This window comes from Bombus vancouverensis, unplaced genomic scaffold (assembly GCF_051014615.1).
Source record: "Bombus vancouverensis nearcticus unplaced genomic scaffold, iyBomVanc1_principal scaffold0034, whole genome shotgun sequence".
Classification (NCBI taxonomy): Eukaryota; Metazoa; Arthropoda; class Insecta; order Hymenoptera; family Apidae; genus Bombus; species Bombus vancouverensis.
In genome coordinates, this window is record NW_027468925.1 from 254269 (window position 1) to 265190 (window position 10922).

At 35.3% G+C, this 10922-nt stretch overlaps 1 long non-coding RNA gene and 1 pseudogene across 1 annotated transcript; one reads left to right on the forward strand and one right to left on the reverse strand.

Annotated features, from left to right (window-relative positions):
* Positions 1–236: 236 nt before the first annotated feature.
* Positions 237–7229, reverse strand: LOC117162874 (carcinine transporter-like; annotated as a pseudogene).
* LOC117166494 (uncharacterized) lies at positions 3977–5307 on the forward strand. Its single transcript, XR_004466251.2, has 3 exons — positions 3977–4055; positions 4273–4377; positions 5183–5307. It is a non-coding gene; the product is annotated as an uncharacterized LOC117166494 (long non-coding RNA).
* Positions 7230–10922: the final 3693 nt, after the last annotated feature.

The window sequence follows — 10922 nt, forward strand, 5'->3', positions numbered from 1 at the left end:
GGTTATAATTGCATGCTTGATAGAAAAATATCATCGTAAAATTGATATGATTTCATGGAAACGCGTCTAACTTGGTATCTCGAAAGTATCTTAAGCAAACTAATTAGCGTGCCTGTTATGTCTTTTAAAATGTAAATTAACATGTAACAAAGAAACCTTCATCAATTTGATTCGCTTCAAACTGCGCAAATAAATAGTATAAATAATATTTGTGATAGATTTGGCATCAATTCCATGTTTCCTTTAATATTTGCCTTTAGAAAGTCCAATTCGTTTCACGATTATACAAATTACTAAAAAAATGTCTATATTAGTAATTTATTTATTTTGCATTAATCGTGACATGTTAGTTGCATTATGTTATATGTAAACTACCACAGAGGAAAAATGATAATCTTTCAGTTATTAGTTTTCTGATTTTAATGTCATTTTATGAGTACTTTAACACGAGGTACTTGTAAATGAAAACAACCAATTAGGTCTAAAAACATAAGCCTGTTACCAAGACTCTTATTAAATTGAACAAGCTTTTCAAAAATCGAACGTGTATATTAACGCGAACTTATTATTTGACTGATTTGACTGGCATCCGAAATTGGTGAGATCATATGAAATTTTGCTTTTCGCGGTTCGGTGTATAAGAACGCGTCACCGATTGCTCAACTTTCGATATAAAAAGCGGATCAAGTCTACCGGATTATCCTACAGACACGCATTAATTCGTAAGAGTTAGTCATCATCTGGATAATAATTATCTGAAGAAACTTTCAACGTGAAAATATAAAATTTTCATTGATTACATATTGCGTTCGCCATAACTGAAAAAATGGTAAACCTTCGATCTCATCTTTCTAATACACATTTTCTTTACCTCGTGATAAATAAATTCTTGGAAATTTAGGAAAATTTTCAGTGATCACTTTAAGGAATTTGACAAATTTCCAACGAGACTATGTGACACCGTTAGGTAAAAGTGATTCAAATGTAATAGCGATATTAAACGAGAAATCTATAAAGGTGTCATTAGAAATTCTAAGAATGTCTCTGCATCTTTATCTTAGGTATTACGCCAATAGTTTTCATTACCGTGATGTAATATTTATCATGCTTATTTTGTACGTAAAACGAATCGTTGGAATATTCCCGAAGCTAACGAAGCATTTCCCAAAAGTTAAACCGAAGAAATTAACGCGAATAGTTAAGTGAAATTTTTCCATTAACTTGCTCGCTCTTTTTAGAATTAAGGCTTACAAATTCTTAAACGTAAACGATAAAAATAAAAATTAATGTAGGAGAATAGAAAAATAATATGTTCCGATTTTTTCTCGTACAAAAATCGTCAGACTGATCCGCTTGTAATATTGTTACTTCTAAAAAAACACGAATCCTCCTTCGTGTTTTTTAATTGAATTATTATTAAAAATCAGATAATTATCGTTCACAGGAGTGATAGTGTTGATGTCCATTGAAGTGTGTCTTATGGTAGCAAGGCAACGACCAGAAATGTTGGTCCCTTCCGAATTCTTCGCCTTGCTTGATAGTCTGAGGAAGATTCTGGCCGACAGTTTCCGGCAGGAACAAAACCAGTGCAGCGCCAAAAAAGGACACCGTGCTGATAATGAGCATTGGAAATCCCTCCCAAATTGCAGCCTAATGAACAAATATTAATTTATATGAACAAAGGTTAAATACCATGAAAATCTGGTCAAAGTATTTCTCATTTAAAAAGTTTCATTAGAAAGTTTCAACCAATATAGTTTCATATCTTAAGTTATTCCATCATTTTTTATTTTAAATTTCAATTTTTTGATTAAAGATCAGTTAAAGAAAAGCGTTGGTTGCAACTTCCAAAACGGGCTTTCTAGAAAGTGAGAAATATTTTGATCAGATTTTTATAATATTTAACTTCTTCAGGAAACAACTTGTTTTAAGGTAAGAAAAAAACTATTTTACATTTTCATGAGAAAATTTACATGAGAGCTTTTTCATAATTTCTAATAGCGCTTATTGTATCTTTTGGAATAAATTAAAGAGAAGTTGAACGTGGATGTGCTTAGCGGTGTTTCAAAAATGTTGTAACAACAATAGTAGTATAAATATTTATTTACCGAGTCAGTGATATATGGCGCCAAAGAGTGTGCAACTATTCCGAAAATATGAATGAAAGATACGCCCTGCGATCTGACTGGCGTGGGCAGAAGTTCTGCTGCATACTGAAGACCAACATTGGCTGCCATGTTCAGACAGAATCGCGACAATATTGACATTACTAATTTCGCGAGCACTGGGGAATAAATTAAAAAATACAAAATTAATCCTGGATACACAACACTTGATTGTAAGTTTAATTAAAAATATAGTCCGATCGAAGCTTAATCAAAATCAAATTAAAATTTCACACAAACTTTAAACTTCTATAAATCTCCAAATTCTAGAAAACCAACATATAGAAAATTATTGCTTCTAAAATGTGCACACCTCTTTCAATTTCGCCACTAAATTAATTCCTAATAATTCCTAAATTCTAGTTCCATCAAAATAATTATTTTCCAAGATTAATACCTTCGAAGTTGCCAAAATTCTTTTACATTCATCATAAACTTAATTTCAGATTTTTCTCAATAATACGGCATTATAATCGTTTTAATTTTACTTTAATAAACAGATCGATATATTTACTGGAATGCAGCATAAGTTCAGCGATACTGAGTACACAGGTAATTGCCATCGTGAGAAATCCGCAGAGTCTACGACCCCATCGGTCGAGCAACAGGGCGAGTAATAACCCAGCTGGAAGTTCTGTGGCACAGGCGATCGAGAACGACACGAACACCGAGCTCTGGATAAGTTTTAATGAATACACGTGACCGTCGAACGGGATCAGGGTGAAACACCTACAAGATTGTATCGGTTATTTATGAAGGTTTTCTCGCAACATGAACTCGTATCTTATACTTGCCAGAATGCAACTAGAAGAATAGTGTTTCTCGCCAACCGTGGCGTTCTGAACAGATCGAGCAGCGTCGCTGATTCTTGAATTTTGTCCGGTGCCTCCATGTTACTCTGCAAGAATTTATTTCGAGAATAATTAACGAAAGATATAATACGAATCGTGCCTTTAGCCCTTACACAGTTCAAAATTCATAACACACTGAAAAGAAATTTTATTTTCATTTTATTCGTCATTAATAGATAGCACGAACAGTGGCACTCTGTTATTAGTCGGCATGGCTTTTGATATCGAGATTTATTAATATAATGGGTGGTTGGTTGATTAAATACTTTTCTGATCCGAAATACAGTCGGGAACAAAACTAAGTGGATTAGTGGAGAAAATGTAAAAATTCATTTCAATCATTTGCTGAACTATCTGCATATTATTAGAAGGAAATATAATAAATAAAACTCAAGTATATGAGGCTGATACTAATTTGATTATACTTTCTTCACATCTATTTCCATTAACTATAGCAGCTTATTTTTATCCCCGATTGTACTTGTAAATTGTAAATATTTTATAATTTCTATATAATTTCCCAGATTGACTTCAAATTTTGTACGAGATCGATATAATACCACAATGGAATCGCGACAGTCAAGTTTCATTTCATATTTCATTTTTCATCGCGTTTCATTTTTAAAACCTGTCTATGCATGTTAAAATACATTCGCGAGTCTGTGTGTTTTCGATGTGAATCAAATATATCTGTCAGCACAGATTCAAGTACTGTACCGTATGATTTCGCGTAAGCTTTCTAGAATTCTATTTGATCGAACTTACGACTAATATATCGTAAATACGCGAGTCTGGATTTCTACGATTGATCCTAGCTATTCTCCGTAGTTTCTCAACAACCTTGTCCATCATCCCGTTGGAAACGTACCAGCTTGAACAGAGAAAATACGAGTGATATGGATCGATAAGTAAATTTGCATAAATCTCAAAGCGCAAGTTGAGAATTCGAATAATCGAACAATTAGGAGTTTACTTACCGGGCGCTCTCGGGAAGAATCCACGGTGTGATAGCGACAGATAACAGCGGTATGGCAGTAACGTAAGTAAAATATCTCCAGTTCGCGATATAATAGGCTATCCATGGTAAAATTGTACTGGCCACTGCGAAGTATACGCCAAAGGCGATATTCACGACCAACGTTCGTTTCGAAACAGCCATATATTCGAGCACTGCGGGATAATTGATCGTCGATGACTCTCGGAATAACTGATTATTATATCAAGATACTTAACGACGATTATTCTTTATGTTGCAGTAATAGAACATGGAAGATTTATCGAGTGAAACCGGTTATTATTAATATGGAGCAATTGATGACGAGCCGAATGAACGATACCATCAACATAATTGTAGGATAATTGTAAGATTATAAATATAATTCCGATTTTAAATTAATCCGTTTACTCTGCAAACGTGAATGTTCCGAGTTTGAGCTGGTCCGTATAACAAAAAGCGCTACATAATGCACGTGTTTTGCTTCTAACGTATTTAAACGAATTACGTGTTGAAAATTTTGTGATAATTTTCATTTCGAACGAATATACAGAGTGGTTGGTAACTGGTGGTACAAGCGGAAAGGGGGTGATTCTACGCGAAAAAAGAAGTCGAAAATATAGAATAAAAATTTTTCGTTCGAGGCTTTGTTTTCGAGAAAATCGACTTTGAATTTTCGCTCGATACGCGTGCACTTTATCGCGTCTCGTTATAACGGATCTCACTGTAGATCGTTGTCTCGATGGAAGAATTAAAAAAAAAATTTGTATTCTATATTTTCGACTTCTTTCCGCTTGTACCACCAGTTACCAACCACCTTGTATAACTCGATTTAAGAATATCAAGATATAACTATCCTCGACGACATGAAAATCGATGAAACGATCTTTAACAATAACAAAATCAATATATTCATCTCTGGTGGTGGCAAAAGCTCTTGAATAAAGAACTCTCGAACCGTATAGTTCAATCGAGTACAGCAACGTCAAAATTATCTTCGAGGAACAATTCATCAAAAATTTCTCACGCAACATCATCTTTCACGTAATAGAAACATTGACTTCATACTAACGTTATCTCTCGCGTGACTGAAACATTGGCTTATCGGTCGAACCTCTCGCACTTTCTACTTCGTAGAAGGCTTACCGATAATCAGAGGAATTTTGATACAGTTATCGAACGCCAGTCCAGTGAGAAACCTACAGACGGCGAATGACCAAAAACTATTTGCGCTGGCAGTGAAAATGGAGGCAAAAAGGGCGATACCATTGCAGAACATTAAAGCTGGGATACGACCCTTGTGATCGGCGATCCAACCGACTAGGAAACCACCGATGATGGATCCGCAGAAGAAGATGGCCTGCGCCGTTGATACGAGGTATTCTCGGTCGCATACCCAATCTAGCTAATCACCAAGGTTAAGAGTTAGTCAGCGAAAAACCAGATTCATATTTTTCAGAATATAATTTTAATCCTGCTGCGGTCTTCGAATTTTTATATCTCGATTCTGCTCGCAGTTCGATGAATGAAAGAGTTCTTTATGCTCTGAAAAAAACGTTCGCGTAAAATCGGAACGAGGAATTATCCGTACTAACAATTATCGTCTTATACTTTCTTTAAACTTAAGAAATTTACTATAACAAGGTTAGAGTAGATCGGAAATGACCCAAAGAACGCAGCAGAAGTGTAAGAATTTCGAAGCATGCGATTCAGACAACGATGTGAATACTTCACCTCAGTTCCTATACTAGGATATGGAATCTGCGTAAAATTATACTCTCATTGAGTACATTTTATCGTTTTGTTTGTTTGGAAGCCCGATGAGCTCAGGCTCTTATCGCTCTTCAACTGCTCTGTGAAGTTTACGTCCTTCCGTTGACATTGTTCGTAATAAGGATAAACGTTCGTCACTGGAATCGCTATCTTAATCCTAAACACCCCATACGATAGATGACTGATCATTTTAATTATTAAAATAAGAACCAAAGTCCAGACAGAGTAATCCAAAAATATCTTGTATCTTATCGTGAAATTTTTCTACAATATTTTCTAATAATTTTCGAAATGTTCGAAAATTCGAGAAATTCCAGAAATCGCGATATCTCGCATATTTTTCACAATATTTTAAAGTCACTTTCTACGAACAATCAAAAATATCGTTCAAAGTTTAAAGGAGCTTTCGTTGCTACGTATATCTCCTTTTCTTTCTTTCCTTCATTATACATACTTACCTCTCTTCTTCGGTGAAATTCGAGTTTACTAATTCGTCTATCCTGCACCAGTGTTCCGTGGGAATAATCGTAATGAAAAATTGCGAGAAATACAGAAACGCGTACGTCGCGCCATAAGGTAGTAACGACAATAACAACAGCCATTGATATCTCCCGTAGTCACCGACATACGGCAGAACATCATCGAAACTTTCCAATCTTGGTCTCAATCGAGTCTCTTCAGTGGGCAATATAGAGTTACTCTTCTCGTCCTTCATTTCGCTGAAACAGAATCCATCCTTGATTTCCAGGCGTAGCAGTATAAAAGTCGTATAACAAAGTTTTCAGTCTTCTAGTCTTTGAAATAAATGTCATTCGGCAGTTCCTTTGATGTTTCACATTCTGTGATTCCAATTACAATGCTCCTTTCCTCTCCCACAAACAGGAAATTATTTTCTGACAGAACGCAGGAACAATCTTACCCGTCATTCACGTTTTTCCCTTCCATAGTTCGAGCAGCAAAGTCTCAATTATGATTTTAGATTTTGAAAGGCAACGGAGATGAAAGAGGAGACCCGATATGCTGATCGAAAGACGTTCGGAAATGAACTGAAAGAACGAGCGAAGTCCGGCAACTGTTCGCTTTGTTTTCGATTCGGTTAAACGTTAAATTAAGTGTAAGTGTTTGCTCGAGTGCCGGCCAATTACTGTGCCGGGAGTCAAGTGAATCGTGACACGCGACTCGTTCAAATTGAATTGCATACGAACCACGCTCGCGAGATCATCTTTAAAAAGGGCTGATTCGGTATACGCGGCGATGTCAACGTGATATCTACATGTCTGAGGAAAGTTTCGACGAAAGAAATAGCCTCGAGTGCTGGTTAATGGTGTTCGAGTTATCGTTTGGATATCGATATTATAGATTTGCAAATGAGATAGAAGAACCGAAGGAAAGTTTGTTGACTCTGTCATATTTAATTAAATGCAGGAGAAAAATTGAATGGAATAATTTTCTGATTAATATTGTTTGTTTATTACTCGTAATCCTCTTACCCGGCGACTTAAGGATGACTTCCGGTTACAGTGCTTAACTAAACTAAGTTTTCGATCAATATATTGAACTCTATTGGAAAATAACCGAGAAAATTTTAAGCCATCGAAGGCTAAGAATAAATGAAATAATTGAAGGTTTTTCAAACCTGTTTTAACACTAATATCAGGGATATAAGAAGATGGTACTTCTGATGTATCAACGCAATTATTTGATTATTTACCATTCGTTAAAACAGACGGTCTTAGGGACTGAGGTGGTTAATTAGATATTGAAAAATTAAAAGAACGATTTCCAAGTTAAAAGTAAAATAATATATCGATCTTTCGCAAAATTTTTATATCAAATTGTTCATTTTTGGGAAATGGGATTCAGGGAAATTAATCATTTGCCAATTAAATTTAAGCGAATACGTGAAACAATATTATCATATAGAATAAACACGGAAACGAAACAGCTGACAGAAAAACCATCGATTTCGAGACATCGATTAGAATGACTAATGTCATTGTCAGGAGCGAGAAAGTGGTCGAGTGCTCTAAATAACTGACCTGTTTGGAAAATACGACAACGAGAAACGTTCGTGTCTACGAGCCATCGTGTCTACATAATAAATACTTGCGTGTGTACGTCTACACAAATGGCGGCATTTTTAAAATCAAAAATAGAGTATATTACCCTTGATCGTCCAAACGAAACAATTGCTTATAATTACAAGACATTTGATACAGGACTTTGAGAAATCAATATGCTACAATTTGTTGGAAACATTTAGCTTGCACATAAATCACATATGAGCCAAACTCACGCGACTGATAACGTTACATTGCACTGAAACTGAGGACTCGATCGATTCTCAAAATTCCAAATACAATCTTTTAAATTAATTTTCACTCATTATCAAGAATCCAATCAAAATTTCTTTTTCCTAATTTATTAGTAACATTCTTAGGTAGAACTAATAATTATCGCTTCTCTTTTATAAACGATTATCAAAGCGAAAAATTAAATTCAGTCTATAGAAGAAAATGAATACAGAAGTTGAAACCCTTATCTGTCACCAAACGATCCTTCTATGTCTAATTAACGATAGTCTCACGACGTCAAAGTGAAACTCCAAACTGATCGTTTCTCGTTGCTCTTTGTTCAAAATATCGATCACGATTAATCAGGCACTACCAACCACATCCACTAATATCACTGTCAGATCGATTAACAGCAAGTTATGAAATTAGTAATTAAGGGCACCCTCGATCAAACCATTTTTCTCTCTCAACGTCACACTAAATCATGTCAAATGTATCTTTCCGTTCCAAATGTCGTCGACTAACTTCCAACGAACAAAATGTCTCAATACACTAAGTTCGATACCTTCGTGTTCTTTGTGGAGATAACCGAATAATTTTTCCGTTATTGTAGCATTTTCGTTGCTGCTTATTAATTTAAAAGTAAAGAAATAAAATTAGTTTGAAAAAGCAATTAAAGTAATTCACGTGGGTTTCTTTGAAGACGGCGGAAAATCGATGATAAAACGAAATAGAAATAGAAATAAAATAAAATAAAATCTGCGATTAAACGCATAATTAATACATGTTATTTTGAAAAGGAAATTGGCGATAAAATAGGCGAAAAACAGTTTCTATTAAAAAGGTTATACGAATAATCAACGCAGTTTGCTTCGAAGCAAAATTAGAATTGGCAATCGAGCGAATGATTGACGATTTATTTGGAAAAGTTAGCGGAATCAATGACTAAACAAGCGAGATTTCGTTAAACATACGATTTCCTTCGTAAAGAAAGAAAAAGTAGATTTGTTGATTACACGAATAATCGCTGCAGTTTATCTCAAAGAAGAAATAGCGCGGATGGTCAAACAGGCGAGAAACAAGGTTTCTCCGGGAAAAGAAAATAAAATAGCTGATCGAGTAAATAGTAAATACAATTTACCTTGAGAAAGAAGCAGACTCGAGCAATCAACACTGTTTCCCTCGAAGAAACGCTAAAATTAATGGTCAAACAATCAAAGTAAGTAATTTTTCTCGAGGATAAAGTAGGATCAGTAGTTAAATCAACAAGATTGGTACAGCTTCCCTTCAAGAGACACTATGATCAATATTTATACAGGCAGTCACGGAATCTCCCTTTCGACTGATCCAATCATTGAGTGAAACGATTGTATTCGATGAAATTTTCCTCGAAAATGAAGCAGAGTCGCAGATCCTTACGTAAACGACCGATCAAGTTTCCACGGCAATAAACCTAAATTCCCTGGCTAATTGAAAATATAAAGGAGACACGACCACATTTCCATTTAAAGAAATGCAATTGTTAGTTAAACAACGATAGGATTTTCTTATTCGAAAAGAGAGGAGAAAAACGTCCGATGTTCACGAAGTCTTGTACAAATATGAAGGGGAAACCGGCTCGCGTATCGCTGATATAGAAGCTTGCTTAGCGAAGACGAACACGATACTCGGTGACACGTGTTTGCCAATAAAAAAGGAGAGAATCGAAGAGAAACGGAACCAAAGGAAGAAACGTTGATTGACAGTGGAACCGGCGAAACTAGAAATAGTTTGGAAAACTCGATTTTCCGATCGCGAACATCGAGGACCACGTGCTCGCGTTGCCATTGATCGAACTCCATTTAGGTTTGCGGCAAATCGTCGCAACAGCGACGTTGGTAGAACAGAGACACAGAGTTCTTCTGTCTCACAAAAAGCAAGGTGCATACATATGTATTTCCTTGTTTCTCCAAAGCATAGTGGCGCCACGCCGGAAACCGGTTGTCCGAAGCCAGCCATACTTTTCAATGGTGTTAAAATGAACTGTATTGTCGTCTTGTCGCGTACTAAAATTGCGATATATGGACGGTGTTAAAAATTGACGTTGAAACACAACTGATTTTTGCAATTTAAATAACGAATGTATTGAAACGAATTCAGTGGATTTTTCAGGTAAATTTGTCGTTTGTTTTACCGGGTTTGATTTTGGATCGACTCTAGTATATTTTTCATATTTAATTGAAATGGGGAATTGCGTTATGTTATTTGTTGATACTCTGTAGGTTAGAAATGTTAGCATCGTTATTTTAGAATTAATATTTACAAAAGGCATAAATGTAATTGAATTCTAAAGAGGATTAATTAAGAATGCTCAAGCTTTTTGTGAGATTGGTTTTTTCTTGCAAGCTACCTCTATAAATTAGACCTCTCCTGAAGGGACACGTAGTTTCGTCAACCGGTTTCTTCTAACAAGATTCGTAGAATTAGCTTTTTGCGAAGGGACTGATTTATGAATATTGTTTCTTCTGAAAAGACTGCTTTGTTACCATAAAAAATCAAGGACAGGTTTTCGTAGTTTATATTCACCGAAATATTCACACACACAATAATTTCGAACAGTACGATTAACAAATTACTAGATATGTCTGTACAAATCTCACCTTACGCTCGAAGATACAAGCAAAGCGAAAATTAAATTTCCAAAATCAAATATCAAGAACAGTAAATAACTATATGCAGAATATTCTTCTAGCGAAAGACAGACAGTCTCTACTCACTATGTACATACGAAGAGAAAGATACACACTACATTCCAAACACATGTCCAAAAACAGGAATGACCTCGTAACTTACATAACACCACAAC